Below are 6,421 nucleotides of genomic sequence, written 5' to 3' on the forward strand. Positions count from 1 at the left end.
TTCTTCTTCTTCTTCTTCTTCTTCTTGATATTTTAAATGACAACCGCTGGTGTCTAGTCTTATGCTTACATAGAGCTTACTTTTTTCGTTTTGCATTACTCTCGTGAACGTTTTGATCAATATCAGCCCAGGTTGTCAATCATGACAGACTTAAACATTGACGATAATGAAAGAACGCCAATAATCCGAGCAGAGCATCTGAATGGTAAGAAACTGTTTCATTACACTGAGGGCGGGCACTCTTTTGAAAGTGTACCATAATTTCTGAATATCATTAATACTTCGTATTTTCATGTATCTCTTTGTTCATTTATCGTTTTATATTTTCATTGAATACTTTATTAACTAACTTAGATACGATGTGAACTTATATCTCATTTGGCCAATGTAATTGGACAAAAAATAAACTTAAAAGATAAGAAAATATAACTGGTAAATGACAAGTATATTTCTTTAAAAAAAGTATATACAACACAACTAATATCAGAATATATACGTACGCATACACACACATACATATATATATATATATATATATATATATATATATATATATATATATATATATATATATGTATATATCGATATATATATATATATATATATATATATATATATATATATATATATATTATATATATATATAATATATATATATATATATATATATATAAATATATATATATATATATATATATATATATATATATATATATATATATATATATATATATATATATATATACATACATATATATATATATATACTATATATATATATATATATATATATATATATATAATGTACTCTAAATGGAAGTGACCCGTTCTCACAACCTAAAAGCAAAGCAATATTTATTCAGATCTGTTCTTATACGCGTAACAGCTGAAGTTAAACCAGACGTTGGATCCAATGAAAAAGCGCTCTCATATCTAATTCCCCTATTAGCCTTCATTAATAGAGCAATATCTCACCCACGCTGGCTTCTTCGCTGTAACAGGATAATGGTAGTGTTATATCATAGACAACCATTTATGTATCCTCTATGTGTTCATGGTCAGGGCAATTTACTACTTGGTTATATCCTTTGCTTTGCAATCTGCAATCAACCAGCCATTGCTTTTAGATTGGTGCAATGCGGGTTGCGTATTTCCAAATAAATTGGCATTATATTCGGCTTAATTTTATTGAATTAAATTCATAAAATCTATGCCATTGAGTATTATCCCCTGTATAATAGAGAGGCAGAACAAGTGCCTGGCTATATATATAAACATAATAATTTCCTATTACGCTGAGCGGCAATTCCAAACATAACTACTCAGTTTCTCCCCGTTCCTCTCGTCAGGGAAGAGAGGGTACCCCGAGAGGTGCACTCGGAAACCCCAACAGCTGTGTTGTAGTTAGGAAAGAGCGAGGGAGTGATTAGTTTTAATGATATAAATGGTTTCAGAAACACTAACAATATCTAATATTTTACTTTGCATTATTCTATTCAGGTAAGTGGATTTTTGTAATACCATTACATGGTAGCCTATTGGAAACGACGCTGCCTGGCGATCTTCTGGATTGGGGTTCGAGAACCACTCAAGCTCGATAATTTCTTCTAGTGTCTGTAACCTCACTATCCTTGTGAGCCAGGGACGGAGGCTTTGAGGGACCCTATAGGTTCACCAGCTGAGTCACCATCAGCCATTGCCTGCCCAACACCCCCCTCCCCTTGTCCCCAGCTTCATGGCGCAGACGTAGGGTACTGATCACATGTATATATGGTCAATCTTCATGGAATTGTCCTGGCAATGCATTGTCATTATCCTTGTGTCTACCATTCACAAGCGACCTTTAAGCCTTTGAAACATATGACCAAACTCTAGGTAGGGCATTGACCTGCTCGGGCATTGTCACAGGCCCTTACCTCTGTCATTTACGACCCAGCTTTAAACTTTTAATGTGATAAATCATATATCAGAAAAGGTTCTGTATCTCTCGTGTAACACAAAGATACCCCACTTCCTCTTCCTATCAGTACGAGAGTCATAAACCAAAGTTATTGCAGGAGTTCATGAAATATTCAGAGACGTTATCATATGCGATTCCGATGTTTTCCGTATGATTGGGGTCATAAAACCCCAGGCTTTATACCGTACTCAGGACGTGAACGCCGCTCTGGGCGGTGATCATAATTTTGACTTCCATTGTGTGATTTATATAGTTCGACGTATCAAGTGCTATTTGCTTTGCTTTATTCTTTATTGAGTGGGAAAATCAAAGTAAAAGTTCAACTGAATTACGTTGCGTGATTTACTTACGTTTATAGCATACCTTTTCTCATTTTCATTCAATTTGGTTATCTTTAGAAGTTAACGCTCTCAGCCAATGGGAAAATAATATTTCAAGAATAATTATCGTCATCATCATCAGTCGTTTCTAGTCCATTGTAGGACATAGACCTCACATATGTCCCTCCAATTTTGTCTAGATATTATTATTTGGCACCGTCGTTCAATTAGTTATTATGCATGTTGCATAAGATTTTTCATAACTCTGACCATCCTTTACATTCAAATCTTCCTGGTCATTACCATCCGGTTCGTAATACTAGGCATGCTGTTAATTCTTATAGTCAGTCCTTCTCCATCCTAAGGCTCAATACTACTCAGTATTCTAGAAGTATTACTACAGCTGTCACCAAGTTGTGGAATGATCTTCCTAATCGGGTAGTTGAATCAGTAGAACTTCAATAGTTGAAAGTTGCAGCAAATGTTTTTATGTTGAACAGGCTGACATAAGGTCTTGTTATATTTATATATGAATTATCTATTTTAATGTTGTTAATGTTTTTTAAAATATTTTGTTTTAGCTTTTTATTACTTATATCGTTTATTCATTTCCTTATCTATTTACTTTTCCCTTTCTTCACTGGGCTATTTTCCGTGTCGGAGCCCTTTGGCTTATACCATCTTGCTTTTCAATCTATTGTTGGAGTTTGGTTAGTAATAATAATGATAATAAATATCATTAAGGTAAAAGTAAGTAATAATAAATAAATTTTCACCTTTTATTCCCGTTGATTAATCTAAGTAATTATTCCGGATTGTAACTCATGTATTTCTATTCTATTGTCGTTATTGTAAAACTTTGATATTAAATTTCTCAATAATAGTTAGAATTGATTTTTTTTTTAAACTATCTAAAGAAAGTTCTGATATTGAATTTCCTACTAATAGTTGAAATATATAGTTATTTATTATCTAAGTATACTTGTGATATTAGATAGTTTAATAATAATTAGAATATTTAGTATATCTTTTTTATTATCTAAGGACTTTTTTATATAAAGTTTCTTATTTATTGTTAGAATATATATTTTCTTTTTTAATTATTCAAGAAAAGTTTTTATATTAAGTTTTCTATTAACAGTTAGAATACATAGTGTAACAAGTAATTAAAAAAACTTTTGATATAAAAATCATCTATTCATATTTGGAATATATAGTTTATTTAATTTACTGACGAAACATTTGATATCGAATTTCCTATTAATCGATAGAATATACCTCGCAACACCAAAGTTTTAAATCTAACCGGTTTTAAGGTTATATAACACTTAACGTTTCATTAAAGAAAAATAAATTTTATTTAGCATATTATCACTTAAAATACATCCTGGTTTTACAGATATTTTTCTCTTAGAATAATAAAGTTAATAAAATTCTTTATCGAATCATACAACACAAAGAACCACATCTGACTCTTTAACCAGAAAAATTTATTCTGTTTGTTCTAGTTTTAATCAATTTATTACACTTATTGGCGTCAGACATTTCAGTAAAAAAAAAAATATAATTTATGTTATAGTAATTAAGATATACTAAAAATAATTCCTATGGAATGATAAATTAGCAAAATGATAAAAGAAAAAAAAGAGAAAAAAATTCTTATAGATTCCCGGAGTCTTTCATTCCTGGTTCCTTCTAACAGAGATTGACCTTTGACACGTCACACAAAAACACCTATTATCCCGACTGCCGGAAAGATAAAGAGATTTTCCGGCCAGTGGGGGCAAACAACGGTTTACTATTTATCCAGCTTTGAGAGAGAGAGAGAGAGAGAGAGAGAGAGAGAGAGAGAGAGAGAGAGAGAGAGAGAGAGAGAGAGAGAGATAGACTCCTGCCGGCTTTTTTCCTATCAGGTAATTTTCAACCTGCAGTAAGAATTAAGAAATGTGATTAAAAAGATATTGAGAGAGAGAGAGAGAGAGAGAGAGAGAGAGAGAGAGAGAGAGAGAGAGAGAGAGAGAGAGAGAGGAACCACAGTTTAATATATTAAGTCCCAAAAACTACTGCCATATAATATTTTGATTATCGCTGTTTTTACCAGAACTAATTTATGTTCTGTAAAAAAAACGAAAAAAAAATAATGTATATATATATATGTATATATATATATATATAAATATATATATATATATATATATATATATATATATATATATATATATATATATATATATATATATATATATATATATATATATATATAACCCATTTTTTCACCACCTGACTTAATATTTTTCTTTTTATTTGAAAACAATAACATTTTACCAATACATTTCTTTTAGTATATATTTTATTTTATTTTATTTTATCTCTCTCTGAGTACCTTCCCCCGTTTCTCAGATATCCTCATGTTTCCCCCTTTATCAACTTTCCATGTTCTATCTCTCGACCTATGCTTCAATCTCTCTTTATCCAATTCCCCCTATTCCAGTCTTCAACAGCGATCGTTACATCCTCTATATCTTCTGTTTATCTTTGTTGGTCCCCAGGTAATGAGGTTTTCGTAATAAAAATTCTATTTTTTTTTTTATCTGCCGTGTTGTTTCTGATGTACTCTTCCAAAACAATCATGATTATATATTGAAATAACATGTAAAACAATCTACGCCCTTTTATTAAATGTATGGGAGAATTATATGAATTCAGATATCTATAGATATATAAATCACTTCAATATTTCTATTCTAAATTAGACATCTATCTCAGAATATCATTCAAAATTTCAAATTTTCAAATCTAAACTGCAGCAAATGTCTCTTTTTTAAAGTTTAAATATGAGATATCAGTTTTAATGTTGTTACTCTTCCTAAAGTGATACATTTTTATTGGGCATTATATTTCTTGTAGTTTATTCGTTTTCTTATTTCCTTTTCCTAACCGGGATACTTCTCCCCGGTTGGACCTTCAGTTTATTGCATCCTGTTGTTCCAACTAGAGTTGTATCTTATCTATTAATAATAATAATAATAATAATAATAATAATAATAATAATAATTATAGTAATAATAATAATAATAATAATAATAATAATAATAATAATAATAATAATAATAATAATAATAATAATAATAATAATAAGATTTCAAGCCTCAGACAATAAATGTTGCCAGCTTCTAATAAAAGTCTAACGGACATCCCTTTCAGTTTTTAATATACTAAGTACAGTAGATGGTGAAAAGTACAATGTTGATCCAAAATCATGATCTTAATCTGTATCACCTCCAAAATTATGCATTCTTCCAATGCATATTTTCTATCGATTTTGAATGTTTGGTGAAGATACGATGTGTCAATTTGTTTTGACATAATCATTAAAATTGTAAAAAAGGCGAATCCGGATATGTAATCCGGACCGGATCATGTCCAAAATTTAATGGGTCGTACATAATCTGAGGTTTATCTTTGTTGAAAATATCATATAGATCCGTATTTTAGTTTTGACGTAATCTTGTCCAAGGACACACACACAGACAAAAAATAAAATAAATAAATCAAAACGATTTTATAACCACCTGGCGGATGTAATAATAATAGTATAATGCAAGTGACAAGATTGAATAAAGCACATAATCTGGAATGATTTGACATACCCAACGACTTCACGATCAGAAAAACATTTCAAGTTGGGATCAATGAACAGAATACTGAGAATTACTGACATGAACCCCATTGAATTCACTGTCATTCATCGTGAAGAAAAAGCTAACGTACCATTCATGGACTCGTCAAACGTTATAAATTATGACTATACATTCTTCAATTAAAGAAGGACATGCAATGTATGATACGAGTCTCGAACACGAAAGGTTTTTGGATACATGTTTGGCACTGTCTACTCGTGAGCTGAGAGAGAGAGAGAGAGAGAGAGAGAGAGAGAGAGAGAGAGAGAGAGAGAGAGAGAGATTTTCATACGAAGCAGGTTAATGATGAAAAGACGAGGGGATTGGCCGGCTATGGTAATTTTGGGGTATAGACTGCATAGAAGGATCATAAACAGACGGGAATGGAAGGATATGTCTGAGGCGTTTGTCCTGCAGTGGGCTAGCAATGGCTGATAATAAATATGATATACTGTTGTCCA

This window comes from Palaemon carinicauda, chromosome 32 (assembly GCF_036898095.1).
Source record: "Palaemon carinicauda isolate YSFRI2023 chromosome 32, ASM3689809v2, whole genome shotgun sequence".
Taxonomy (NCBI): Eukaryota; Metazoa; Arthropoda; class Malacostraca; order Decapoda; family Palaemonidae; genus Palaemon; species Palaemon carinicauda.